This window comes from Fringilla coelebs (genome assembly GCF_963513975.1).
Source record: "Fringilla coelebs genome assembly, chromosome: 24".
Classification (NCBI taxonomy): Eukaryota; Metazoa; Chordata; class Aves; order Passeriformes; family Fringillidae; genus Fringilla; species Fringilla coelebs.
This window is the reverse complement of record NC_140050.1, coordinates 3,429,239-3,442,280: the sequence shown is the minus strand read 5'-3', so window position 1 is coordinate 3,442,280 and position 13,042 is coordinate 3,429,239. Positions and strand designations below refer to the sequence as shown.

The following is a 13,042-nucleotide window of genomic DNA, read 5'->3' as shown; positions in this document are numbered from 1 at the left end:
CACAGCAGGATGAGCCTCCAGAGGAGCCTCCAGAGCCGTTCTGGTGTGCATGAGTCAGAGGGTCTGAGGGTGGGGTGGGATGTTCCCCCACACGCTGTGGGAGAGCTCCTCGTGGGACGGCTCTGCTTCCAGAGCAGGAACCACTCTGGCATCCCACGGGCCAGGAGCAGCAGCAGGGAGGACATGGGGTGAGGGGGACACCCAAGTGCTGTCTCACAGGGAGTGCTGTCAGCTGCTGGGAGGCGTGCAAGAGCAGAGGAAGAACACGAGCCACTCGAGGATGTCCTCAGAGATCCCACAGCCTCAAATCCATATGTGCTCCTTCTGGGACTGGGAAGGATCAGTGGAAGGCAGGGCAATGGGATCAACATTTGTTCTCCGAAGGATAAGAGACATTTCCCAACACTTCTCCCATAACAAAAGCAAATTTCTGGATGCATGTGTCTCCCTTCCCTTCCCTTTCTCCTCCAAGCCCAAGCTGGGTCTGAAAACCTTTCATCCACCTAGAAGAGATTTCCTCCCCACAGAGGAACCTGACTGAAAACCAGCACAGGCAAGCCTGGCACTCTCCTCCCCACAGTGGGACACCACAGTGACACACTCAGGACTTGTTCCCCCCCACAGCCTTTGGACCAGCTCCTAAATAACCTCAGGAGCAGGAGAAGGGAACAGACTGCTGCCCTGACTCACACCACAGGCCTCCCCACAGCACAAATGGCTGAACACCACTGAACAACCGAGGGTATCCCAGCTCGCTCCCAACTTGCAGGGAGAGGGAGATCAAAAATTAGCAGAGCTAGAAGTGGTTTCATTTTCCTTCCCTGCAGCCTCCAATGAGCACAGAATGAGCAAAACCACTCCCTCCACTCTGTCTGCATGGCATCCTTGTGTGTAAGGCACAGGCAGGAGGGGAATCCCAACACAGGAGGCCAGACAAGGAATCTGAAGGATACCATCAACACATTGCACCAGCCTCACAATTTCTGTGCCAGGGACGCAGGTGACGTTCACTCTTCTGGAAACCACCATCTCTGGAGGGCAGGACATCCCCACTGCCCCAGCTGCTGCATGGCCACAGCAGACTGCCTTGCCTTATCTGAACCACAGCTTTCCAAGCAGCCATGCATGAGAAAACCCCCTCTGTTCCTGGAGAGTCCAGGCCACCAGGGAGAGCAGATGATGTCAGGGGTGGACGCTGTCACTGCAAATTCTTTACATGACACACAAGGTGGGACACCCCAGAAGAGATCCCATTTGCTCTCCTGTGTTGGCATCCACACCATACAGTTGGACACACACCTCCTTCTCTCCCAGCAGGCTGGGAAACAATCCAAGCAGCAGCATTAGCCATCTTATCTTCCCAATGCCCCTGTCACAGGCTCCAGGGGCTTTCCAGACCAATGCTCCCCCCTGCTCTCACACTGCTCCTTGCAGCAGCTGGCTCAGAGTAGGTCACCAAAGAAGTGTCATTAACAGAAGAGGGAACTGAGGCACAACACTGCCACATGTCACACAGAAAGCAGTGGCAGAAGAGGCAGAAAATCCCAGTCCCCAAAGGCTGCTCTAAGGTCACCTGCAGGGATGGTGGCCCTGACCACAGGTGTCAGGCAGGGCAGTAACCTGGCACACAGCAGTAACCTGGCACACAGTAGTAACCTGGCACAGGGCACAGCCCCAGGAGTGGGTCAGAGGCATGACCTGGAGATTGCCAGATTGGTTTCAGATTTGTTTTCTGGTTCACATTTCCAGGAGGTGGATGGAGCAGATGCCTGCAGCCAGCAACTCCCTCCTCTCCTCCTGACCTGTGCCACCCCAGGCAACCTCTTAAGAGTGGCTGCTCTCCTGCCAGGGTAAGACGGACACCACCCAGGTCTGTCACTCCAGGGCTGTCACCATAGAGGTGTGGGAAAGGAGGGACACCCAATCCAACAACTTGGGAGGGTGAGCTGTTCTGTGCCATCCAGAGAACCAAGTGCAGAGCCAGGGAGGCACTGGGAGCATCCAAAAGCTCAGCCAGAAGAAGGTGTCACCCATCAGTCCAGCAGCTCCAAGCAGCCCCAGTGAGGGGCTGGGAATTCTGTGTGACAAAGCAACCAGCTCCTGACAGGAGAGCCAAAGCTCACCTGGGTGGCTTTGAGAAACCAGATAGCTTTGAGAAACCAGAGAACCTGTCACCTTCATCAGCACAGGCTGGATATCAGCAGGAATTCTTTCTTAAAAAGGGTTGTTAAACAATGCAAGGGAGATGGCGAAGTTACCACCCTTGAAGGTGTTTAAGGAAAGATTGGACAGACTCAGTGCTCTGGGCTGAGTGATCATGATTGGTCACAGGCTAATCTTGATCTTGGGGGTCTTTTCCAGCCTAAGTGATTCTGGGATTCTGTGATCACTTCCCATGGGCAAGAGCTGTGACACAGATTTGCCCAGTACTTCAAGCAGCAGTTTCTTCCCTGCCTGGGACCAGGGGAGGAAGAGGCAGAGACAACACGCAGCACTGGAGGAATGAAAACCACAGTTTCACCTCCCACCTCCAAGATGTGGGATAGCTACTCATCCCATAAGGAATGGGGGCAAGGGGCAAATTGAGTATTCTGGAAGCTGCTTTCTATGAGCCATGCACACACCAGCTACAGTTTAAAGGGGGAAACAGACCCACAAAGAGTCCAACTCAGTGGATTCGGAACAATTCCGGCCTGGCTGCCAAAGGCCCGAGCTGCGTGTGCCAGCAGGGTTCCCTGCTCCTCAGCCATCTGGGGACTGTCACTCTGCACAGATCTGCTTGGCCTCCTGTCATGTGTAGCACTCCCAACCCCTTTTCTGTCAGCAGGATCTGGGTTGGCAGAAACACTTTTAATTGTAGGATTTTTTTTTCCCTTAACCCATATCCTTTTGACAGAACCAGGTTAGGAAGCAGCTGCACTGGCAGATCTGGGGTGGCCTTTTGCAAAGCAAGGCAAGGATAAAAAAGGGGTGCCTGGATCCAGTTATTCCTTCAATTACCAAACTACAGTTAATCACAACTTCCTCACCTCTCCTAAGGTCACAGAGAAAGGGGGAGCACCACCAGCCCAGCTCTGTCCCAGCCCAGTCCCTTTGCTCCAGAGCAGGTCCCTTGTCCTGAAGAGTCCCAGAGCAGGGTGGGTGGAAGGGATGTCATTCCCACTGGTGACAAGGGCTGTTTCCATTTCTGGGTGGCAGAGCTGCAGCTCTGCCAAGCTGAGCTGTCCCATATTTTTCCCCCTGCTTTCTTCCCGAGGCTGCTCCAAGCCCCACACATTTCCCCTCAAATGACTGCCAAACCGTACAGATTTGGGGAGAACAAGAGGGGAGGGATGGGTAAACATCCAGTGGGGCTACCTGGGAAACCTCTCCCCAAAGAACTGTCAAATTCTGTGTGCTGAGACACCAAAAGCACTTCCCTGCTGCAGAGGAGCAGGAGCTGACTTGCTGCTGCCCTGGCTCCCAGCTCTCCTCTCCAGCAGGGACAGCCACCCAGCAGGGACAGCATTCCAGGGCCACAGGCAGGACCCACAGCCCAGACCACGAGGAGCAAAGAGTAGCACCATGTTTCCTGCAGAATAACTGGGGCAGAGGGATGGTCTGTGGCATGACAACATCCATCAGCTTCCCTGCAAGAGCCAGCAGCAGCTTGAGGGAAGCAGTGAGTGATCCACGAGGCGTTCATCTTCCCACCCCCTCTACTACAGGACCATCAGCAGCTCAATCCATGACAGCTTTCCTTGCAACCTCTCAAAGGTATGGAAGTGACCTGCTTATTTCACAGATGGGCATGGAAGCATCTGTGATCTCTGAGAAAAAAGAGGATAGAGAACAGTGATTCACAACTAACTGGAGACTAACTGGGACAAATTCCTAAGGCCCAGCAAGCATCCCAGTCTCCGGCCTTGCAGAGAGGGATAAGTTTCAAAACAGGGACCAGAGACCTACATCCCACTGCTGGTCACACCACAAGCTGTGCAGGATATTTTCACTCCTCCATCCCTCACACAGAGGATCAGCCTCACAACCCTTTATTAAGCACTGGGACAGCTTTGTGGATTAAGAATTTGGTCTGGTTTGCACCAACCTCCATATCAGAAAGGCACATCCCAAAGGGTTTCTCATCCTCCACCTGTGTATTTTGCAGGGGATGAGAAGGCCAGGACTGAAACAGGAAGAGCACAGGACTGACTACAGCTGAAGAGGTGGTGCTGTGCACTGGGAAAGGAATATTTCAAGGGGTTCATCCCAAAGACTCTCTCAAACAGCTACACCCACTGCAACCTTGCTGGTTCCTCCCTTCCCCTTACCTGCTTCTTTCAACCCTACACAAAGGGCTTAATTTATAAAATCAGAGGGTCCATTCCCACGAAGGAATATGTAGGATACACCCCCAGGAGGACCCATTTCATCTTGCTGCTATTAATACCTGGAACATTATTTGCACGAACAGACTGTCCTTTCTCCCTCATTTCTGGGCTCTCACTTCTCTGGTTTGTCCCAGAAATCCCAGCCAACACACGTTCACCCTTCTCTAGTACACACTTCCATCCAAAACCCCAAATTCTCCTTTTTTTTTTTTTTTGAGTTAATTACTCATGTTCCTAGTCTACATCACCTCTTTCAACCCCTGCAGACAGGATACAGCTCCCCTGGCTCCCTCATTCATTAGGCAGCCAATTTGTGGCCCTAAACCCATCAACTCTCATTATGGAAAGAGACCAAGACTTCCCACAGCTGCCCAGCATCCCACTGTCCTCCAAGCTGGATGGGGCTCTCACTCCTCTCTGCTTCCCCAGCACCAAAACTGTGACTAAGAGCCAGAGCCATGCTCTGGCTGGGCCCAAGGGCTGCTTGTAAGCCCTTTGCCACACTGGCACAAAGAAGTTCCCAACCTTTCAGAGCTGTGCTGATCTCTGGCCACAAGAGCCCAGGCAGAGCCTTCCCCTTGCAAGCAGTCTCACATGCCTTTGGTTTTGCTTCAAGAGGAAACATGTTTTCTCTGTATCCAGGCGTAAAACAGTCAAGCCCAGCCAAAACCATCCAATCAACAGCACAGAGCATGACAAGTCAGGGCAGAGGGTTACCATGGAGCTAAGGAAGCCCAGACTTCCCAGGCAGAATTCCTCACCTGCCCTGTGTGCAGAGAGGGGCTGGGAAGAGGATCAGGCTCCTGTCAATCCCTGTGTCCTCACACACCATGAGATGCCACCAAACCCTGACCCAAACTCTGACATCCACCAGCACGCAGCCCCGTTCAGCTGCTCTCCCTGGGAGAAATGTGGGACAAGCTCAGCACTGAACCAGCAGCAGGCTTTAGTTGATTTTTTGGGGCACCCTGTGAGAAGGATCACACAGAAAGGTGAAGGATCACACTGAAAGGTGAGGAGAAGCCAGGAGCACCTCATCAAGCCAGCCCAGGGAATGGGAAATCCTGCCATTAGCAGGATCCACAGCAGAGGATTTCACAGCTAATGAACCCTTGCCACCACAGGCCACAGTGAAAGCAAAAGCAGTGAGGCATTTCTTTTCTGATAAGCTGCTTTTATCAGGAAGTTCAGCCTGGCTGCCCACACCAGCCCCAGCTGGAGAGCAGCTCCCAGCCTGTGCCTTTAAATCCCCTTGGCAGCGCAGGACTGGGGCTGAGGGAGCAGACACGCCCTGTGCTCCAGCGCTGGAGCACACAAACATTTCCTCCCAGCCATTCCACACCACAGCTCAGCCAGAGCTGCCTCCTACCTGCCAGGGCTGTGCCAGAGGGAACACAGGCTGTGCCACACACACCTGGACATGCACAGACTTCAACTCATTTCCTGAATTCCTCCTGCTTCCCTGCCAGCACTGGACATTCTTCCCTCAAACTTCTTCCTTAAGGCAAATATTTGGAGTCTAACAGGCATTCCTCATGGAAGGCACAAGTTAAATATTGGCCCTAAAACAACAACAAGTGCCTTTCAATGATTCTGGCTGGAGAAGCACCGCTCTGGACTTTGATTTCTGGCTCTGAACAAAAATAGGAGCAAAGCACTGAGTGTTACACTCTTCTCTTGGGATCAGTCAGATTTCAGGCTCTGCAAGTCCCCTGCCAGGACCACAAGCAGCAGTGGGAACTGTCCCTAGTCGTGCTTTCTCACACCTCGGGTGTCTGCTGTCACTCAGCCAAGGCTGCTGCAGTGCATCCTCTGCACCGGGCACAGGACCAGTCTGAGTCTCATTTCCAGGTCTGTGATTATTTATCCTCAGAGAGACACAGGAGAAGACCTGCTGGGAACCATGGGTGCCACCCAGGGCATTTGCACACCTTGTGCTGCTGCCTCTGGCTGCACCAACAGCATTCCCAAGGGTGCCCACCTCTCCATCCAGCCATGCCCAGTTCCTCAGCGCAGAGGATGCTCCAGGCTGTTCCTGCTCTGCAGGCAGCCCAGCCCCTGACAGACGTGCTGGCTCTCCTAAGAAAACATCCCAGCAAGGCAGGAGAGCAGTCAGAGAGATGGCAGCACAGTAAAAGGGAGAGGGAAGGGTAAGGAGGAAAAAGAAAGGTCAGTACCAAAAGCCTGGAAGCACTCAGGTCCTGGGATGTCATGGGCACTTCCCACATGGATCAGGGGAGCAGAGCTGAGCCCTGCAGAGCCAGGTTTGTTGCACTCCAGAGCAGCTCTGTGACATCTAGATGCTGCTGATGATCCAAACCTGAGCTTGGCTGCTCCATCAGCCCTACTGCAGGCAGGTCCCACAGAACCCCTGCCAAAACCACCCCAAACCAGAGTCTGCTCCAACACCAGGGCTCTGCCTGCTGCTTCTCCAGAAAACACCTCAACAGTTACCCTGAGAAAAGTTACATGGCACAGATGTGGTACACACCCAGTGACACTCACAGGTTTGTTCTACTTCCTGCTAAATTCAGCATGGGCTGTGTTAAATAAGCTTCCCTTTCCCTCTCCTGTGGACCCTGTAAGCTCAGGAGCACCTTGCTCAGCTCTTACAGCTCTGAGCAGCCCTGGGAGGCAGGAGAGGGCTAAGCAGTGGAGAGCTGCTCCTGGCAACATCCCCCATGAGAGCTCTGATGGTCTGCTATGCTGGAATTCCTCTCTAATTCCTTCCCAAGACACTTATGATGGCACTTCAGGCTGGGGAATCTGCTGGGCCTTCTGACAACCTCTCAGGGAGGTCCCCTGATGAGACAGATACCCCTCTGAAAACAGTGTGGGTTTAAAACCAGCTGCAAGTCACCCTGGAGGAAACGTTAAAGCTCTGAGCACTTCCTATTCCCTCCCCAGCCACCGAAGCCCATGGAGGGACGAGCTCCAGCAAGTTTGAGCAGGAATTCCCAAGGCTCAAGGCAGAGACCAGCCTGTACCTGTCAGCACCAACACCTCCTCATCCTACAGCACACTTGACCCCACACTCCCAGAGGCAACTGCAGCTCTTCAGATCCTGGCTCTGAGCAGCCCCTTCCAGGACAGGGACCCCACCTCTGCTCCCAGCAACTGAGTCCTTCCTTAACATTCCCTGTACTTGGCACCACCAAAGCCAGACCTACTCAAACCAGCATTGCCTTTGGGATGAGAGGAATCGGCAGAGCTGGGGGCGAGGGGATTCCAGAAAAGCCTCAGCTTGCCCCTCGCCCACACATACGGCACAGAAGTTGCTGGAAAGCACCATCCTCTCCCCACATCAAACCAGGGAAACCAAGCAGAGTATAAACTTCATCACTGCCAACAGTCCCTGCTAAAAAAAGGATACGAGAAAAGGTTTTTTTGCTTTGTTGTTTGTACCTCGGTGCTACCTCAAAAGCAGCAAGATTTTTTTACCTGAAAACATTGGGCAAGGACAGAGCCTGCAAGAATGGAGCTTTTGTAGCACAAACACAGCTCTGTTCGGGTTTAAATTAGATTTCCACTGACCTTTTTGAGCCCATCGTTCAGCCACCCACACCCAAGCAGCCCCTCTTAGCAAGACTGCAGCCCCCAGCCTGGGAAGACGAATAAACCCCCAGAGACTTGGCTGTGCTCCCAGGGAACCCCCACACCCCTCCCAGCACCACTCCTGCTGCACAAACTGCTCAGCTGCAGGGCTGCAAAGCTCTTCCAAAGGAAAGCTGCACAAAATCCAAGTTCAAGCTCAACCTTAACCCCTGTTTATTAACTTAAGAACATCCCTCTCAGGGTGACAAAGCCCGTGCATCACCTGCCAACTGTCTCATTCACCACTGGGAAAGCAAAGGCCAGGCCTGCCTCATTAAAAAGCATTATATAACATTAAGTAACAAAGGGCTACAGGACATTCTTTGCTTGGTGGACATGTAAAAATGAATCACTCAAAAATTAACGCTCCTTTCCTCCAGAGTCCAGCACCCTGGGAGGCCAACGAGCACCTTATTTCCAAGGCAACAGTGTCTTGCCTCATCCCAAATCCTGCTCTCACATCCAACTTACTGCCACCCCTGCCCTGCAGACACTGAACAACACACAGCACTGCTCAGCTTTCACTCAGAGCACGGTCCCCAGGCACCAGAGGATGTGTTTCTGCTGCCTGTGGCACAGGGACCCTTCCCCAGCCTGGGGTCAGCTCAGCTGGAGCTCGCTGGGCAGGACTTTGGGCCTGCCCCATGTCACCATCTCAGTGCAAGCCTTTCATGGACAGGGCTGTGAGAGCAGCTGGTTTCACTGTCACCACAAGGCCTCAGGAGCTGTGTTTCCTACAAGTCAGGATGATTCTGCTGTACACATCAAGTGCCAGGGGCCTGATGCAGTGGGGCAGGCAGGTGACATAAGGGCAGTGCTTGGAAAGGCCCCTGCCACCAACCTCCCAGCAGAACACAGACTCCATAGCACTGGGAGATCCTCCTGGAGACAGTGAACTTCTATTCACCATCTCACTGAAGCCAAAGAAACCAATTTAAAGTCTTTACAGAACTAATTGAATTCCTCTACTGCAGGAGCAAACCCTTCTTACTGTGGGTGGTGGATGAAACCAGAGACTTCCTGCTCCATGTAGCATTTCGAAACACCCTGCAAAGCCTTACCTAGAAGTTTCAGCTTACCTGAAGAGCCATTTCCTACACCACACAGGGCTCATGGTGGGTGCTGATCTGCTGCTGCATGCTCTGAAGGCAACAAGTGGAAGGCAGAGAGACGTCCTGCAGTTTTACAGCCACTCACCACTCTCCCTCCTGCCCCCATTGGGTTGGGGGGACGTGAGGGATTGGTGGGGGGGGGTCACAGCTCTGAGCACCACAGGTGTCACCTAGGGACCTCACAGGATAGGACAGACAAGGCAGGGGCGTGCTGGAACACCTCAGAATAGAATCACAGAATGGTTTGGGTTGGAAGGGAGCCTAGAGCTCATCCAGTTCCATCACCTGCCACTGGCAGAGATGCTTTGCACTAGTCCAGGGTGCTCCTTTGATCCAACCTGGCCTTGGAACTTCCAGGGTCAGGGCAGCCACAGCTACTCTGGGCAACTTGTGCCAGGGCCTCACCACTGCCACAACCAGGAATTTCCTCCCAATATCCATCTAACCCTGCCCTCTGTCAGGGGGAAGCCATTCCTCCTTGTCCTGTCACGCCAGTTCCTGATGCACAGGCTGCTTTTTCCAAGCCAGTTATTAGAAATAATGCATCAATGTAACACGCAAGGGAGGGGCTGCCCACAGGAAGGGCTGCAGGGCTACAGCCTGGCCAGGAATTTAGAATTCTTCAGGAGGAGGGCAGCTGGTGTGAATCAGGGAGTCTGACAGAGGACCTTGATGCTCCACACTCAGCTACCCCAGCAGAAAATCACCTTTTTACCTCCCTCACAACCAAAGCTGTTGCTTCTCTACAGAGATGAATCTACCAGAGACAGCAACTGCCAGCAGGAAGTAGAAACAGCTTCTCATGAAACCCCAAAACTATTCACACAGCTTTTCTAACAGGAAGATGACTTGTTCTCCTGCAGAACCCCAGAGCTGCTGGGACCTGCTCTCCCTCCCAGCTCACAGGTAGAGCTGGACAGAAGCAGACTCCTGCTCACACCATGTCTGGGCCAAGGAAGGAAACTCAGGTTCACAGCTTCTCACTGCACCCACAAGGAGCCACGTCTGCCCAGTCACAGCCCAATTACAGGGCTGTGGGCAGAGCTGTTCCCACAGGCTCTCAGCAAAAAGCCGTGGCAAACACACGAAGGAAGCTCCTGTGCTGGCACCCAAGTCTGCTCCTGCTCAGCAGCACTACAAGGGAAGAAGGTCTGACTCCTCAAACTGCTGTTGGAAGTCCCACGAGTAGCACAGGGCAAACCAGGCCACTGCCCTCTGCTACCAAACCCTACAGTGCCTGGCCCTGCAGAGCGAGGGGAGGGTCTCCTTCCCAGCCCAGGGGCTGCAGCTCTCCTGCAAACCCCACAACAGCACATCGGGGGTTGCTGCTCACCCAAGGCTTCCCTCATCCCTCCCACCAAGCCTTTAGTGCCTGTGGAGCTGCAGTTCCTGTCTGAAGGCAGAGATAAACAGCTTCCTACCCACCCTGGGCTTGCAGCAGTGCCCCGGATCAAGGGCCAGGCACACACCTGGAAGCACAGCCAAGCACAGGAGTGCTGCTCCAGCACAGCTCATCCCAGCTCCTCCTAGCTAGGAAAACAACGGGGAAGGGGGTGGGCAGGGGGAGACAGCTCCAGAGCACAGCCAGGCCCCAGTCCAGCAGAGAGGTTTATTGGCAGCTGCTCTCAGACGTTGTGTCTTCCAGCCCAGTGGGGCTGGAGGGGGGGAGGAAACACTGATTGTCCACGAGCACAACCCTCATGTCATTCCCATTGATCCGCTGAGTCACTCCCGTATTAACAGTTTTGACAACAGCCCGGCTGCACAGGAGCTCTGACACGGAATACAAAACGAGGGGCACTGTGAGGCTGCTCCGAGAGCAGCACCAGGAACCTGCTGAGCCACCAGGGCCAGGAGCTGCACCCAGAGCAGCACACGCACCACGCTGCAAGGGCAGAGCACACAGCTCCATCGGGGAAGCTGCTGGACACAGAGCACACAGCTCCATCCAGAGTGCCTGGGGAAGCTGCTGGACACCAGCTCTGCCCTGCAAACCACACCAGCTGCACCCCGTGGATGCAGGGGCAAAGCGGAGCAGCTGCTGCTTTGGCAAAGGAGTGACACAAGTGAATTTAAACTGATTTATAATGCCTCACAGAGCTGTCAGCTAGTGAGGAGGAGATCAAACCCTAAAGCACCTCTCCAGGCTGAGGGATCTGAGGGCCCCCAGATGTCACGTTCCCACAGACCTGAGCATGCTGGTGTTGGACCAGTCAGCACCACAACCCTCCCAGCACCCCAAAGCTGCTCAAGAGTGATAAAACACTGACCAAACAACGTCCCTATCTGCAACGTACCAAATTAAAACAAAACCAACAAATCTTTGGCAAGTTCCTCACAGCAGCCAAGCCTATCCTGCCACGGCAAAGGCTCCCCATGGAGGCCTCCTGCCCTAATTTGCAGCAATTCTTTGTCAGACCACTGGCAAACACCAAACGTTCGCTCCAATCTGTTACATAAGGCCCAATTTTTAAACCTGTGTGCTGGCCGTGGGGAGATGGGGACACACTGTGTGTGGCAGCCTGACAGGGCAGCCTGGCTGGCAGGTGAACTCACACACCCCTCAGAATGCACTTCCACACCTCCAACCACTTGTTGTGTGGAAGGGAAACAAACAGATTAGTTAAGGAGGCAACTTCCAAAGGTTTTACACACCTTTCAACCCGGGTCCAGGCTAACTTGAACTGTTTGGAACGGACTGATATCACGGCAACTCAAAAGGGGTTTGTGAAACTTTGCTTTTTAACTTTACACCAAACACAGCAAGTCTTCATGCTGCCCAGCACACAAAAGAAAAGGCACCTTCCTGACCATCCCCACAACTTCCCGTTGTTTGCTCCCCGAGATGCAGAGCCCTGGCTCAGCTCCCTCCTGCCAGCCAGCGACAGGAGCCACGGGCCTCCCCGGCAGAGCCGCTCCTCCGAACAGCTCAAGTCGGTTCCTGTCTGCTGGGGGCAGGAGGGGGAGGGCACTTTTCCCTTTTCTCGCATTCATCCTCACCCGCTTCGCTGAAGAAAAAAAAGCCGTTTTAAATACCAGGTTCAGCACGGTCCTTTCCCCAAATAAACACTTCCCAAGCCCTCTGGAGAGAGGAAAGCCACATACAAAGGAGCCAACATCCTGCGAGGCTCGGGCAGGCCGGGCATGCTGCGGGCCGAGGGGACACGGCGGGGACCATCCGACCCCATCTCCGCCGCCCGCCCGGCCTCGGGGGCACCGGGGGCTCGCAGCCCTTCCCCGGGGCCACAGAACAGGCACGGCCGGGAGGGGACGGGGCGAGGCGGCCCTGGGCTCTCACAGCCCGACCCAGCCTGACCCCAACGCGACCCCGAAGCCTCCCGGACCCCCGATCCCAACGTGACCCCCAAAGCCCTCCACTCTCCCCCGGCCCAGACCGACCCCCCCTCAGCCCCACCACCCGGCGACCTCCCTAGGCCGAGCCGGGGCCTCCCCCGGCAGCCCCGCGACCCCCACAGCCCCCTCCTCCCTCCGGGCCCCTCCCGCCGCTTAACCCCCCCCGCCACCGCCCCGGCCCCGCCGCCCCCGCCCGCGGCGCCGCCCGGCCCGGCCGCCCCTCCCCGCTGCCGGCCGAGCGGAGCCGAGGCCGCAGGGCCCCCGCCGTCCCCCGGTGCTTCCCCGGTGTTACCTCGGCGGTCCCTCAGCGCCGGGCGGCGGCGCCGCTGCCCCGCGGCCGCTCCCCCATGGCGGCGCCCCCGGCCCGGCCCCGCTCGCCTCCCCTCCGCCGCTGCGCCAACGGCGTACGGCCCGCGCTGCGCCAACGGCGTACGAACCGCGCCGCCCCCGTGCGCGCCCGCGCGCCAGCGGCGCAACCGCGCTTCGTGAATACGGGCCGCGGGGCGGAGCGCGGCGCAAGCGCAGCGGGCGCGAGGGTGGCGGCGCAGCGGCGCTGGCGTAGGGCGCGTTCGGGAATAGCGGCCGGCAGGCGGCGGCGCGGCTTTGCGGCAG

General features: G+C 55.5%; 1 protein-coding gene across 2 annotated transcripts in view; it reads right to left on the bottom strand.

Annotated features, from left to right (window-relative positions):
* The window catches only part of CSNK1G2 (casein kinase 1 gamma 2), a 42,190-nt gene extending 29,359 nt beyond the window's left edge, over positions 1 to 12,831 (bottom strand). For both annotated transcript variants that reach the window (XM_084220885.1, XM_084220886.1), the window contains exon 1: positions 12,723 to 12,831. The gene's annotated coding sequence lies outside the window, so the exon portion shown is untranslated. The remainder of the gene's footprint in view (positions 1 to 12,722) is intronic.
* Between the last annotated feature and the right edge of the window lie 211 nt (positions 12,832 to 13,042).